The following is a 1,054-nucleotide window of genomic DNA, read 5'->3' on the forward strand; positions in this document are numbered from 1 at the left end:
GAAAAATGTCCATGAAATCACTTTCCTCAGGGCATCCTTGAGCTCCTTGTTCCTCATGCTGTAGATGAGGGGGTTCACGGCTGGAGGCACCACTGAGTACAGAACAGCCACCACCAGATCCAGAGCTGGGAAGGAGAGGGAGGGGGGCTTCAGGTAGGCAAACAGGCCAGTGCTGACAAACAGGAGACCACAGTCAGGTGTGGGAGGCACATGGAAAAGGCTTTGTGCCGGCCCTGCTCAGAGGGGATCCTCAGCACAGTGGTGAAGATCTGCACATAGGACACCACAATGAAAATGAAACACGCAAAGGCTAAACACAGACTAACCACTTCCAAGTCCAACTTCCCTGAGGTAGGAGTGTGAGCAGGAGAGCTTGAGGATGTGGGGAATCTCACAGAAGAACTGGTCCACTGTGTTGCCTTGGCAGAGGGGTATGGAGAATGTGTTGGCAGTGTGCAGGAGAGCATCGAGAAAACCACTGGCCCACGCAGCTGCTGCCATTTTGACACAGGCTCTGCTGCCCATGAGTGTGCTGTAGTGCAGGGGTCTGCAGATGGCAACATAGTGGTCATAGGCCATGACAGTGAGAAGACAATACTCTCCACCTAACAAGAAGACAAAGAGAAAGACTTGTGCAGCACATCCAGAGTAGGAAATGGCCCTGGTGTCCCACAGGGAATAGGCCATGGATTTGAGGACAGTGATGGAGATGGAGCCAAGGTCGAGGAGGGAGAGGCTGAGGAGGGAGAAGTACATGGGGATGTGGAGGCGGTGGTCGCAGGCTACAGCCATGATGACGAGGCTGTTGCCCAGGAGGGCAGCCAGGTAGATGCTGAGGAAGAGCGAGAAGTGCAGGAGCTGCAGCTCCTGTGTGTCTGCGAATCCCAGGAGGAGGAACACATTGGGGGAGCTGCTGTTGGACAATTTGCTATCTTTGGACATGGAGGACTGTCAAAAGGAGAAAAGACATCAAATTAGAAGAGACATTTCAAGCAAAAAACTTCCCACATGTTACCGTACTCATACAACCCACACACTGCTTCTTCTTTTACTG

General features: G+C 52.6%; 1 pseudogene; it reads right to left on the reverse strand.

Moving 5' to 3' along the window:
• Window positions 1-21: 21 nt before the first annotated feature.
• LOC146596836 (olfactory receptor 14A16-like) lies at window positions 22-948 on the reverse strand (annotated as a pseudogene).
• Between the last annotated feature and the right edge of the window lie 106 nt (window positions 949-1,054).

This window comes from Rhea americana, unplaced genomic scaffold (assembly GCF_003343005.1).
Source record: "Rhea americana isolate MKP2758 unplaced genomic scaffold, rheAme1 scaffold_1988, whole genome shotgun sequence".
Taxonomy (NCBI): Eukaryota; Metazoa; Chordata; class Aves; order Rheiformes; family Rheidae; genus Rhea; species Rhea americana.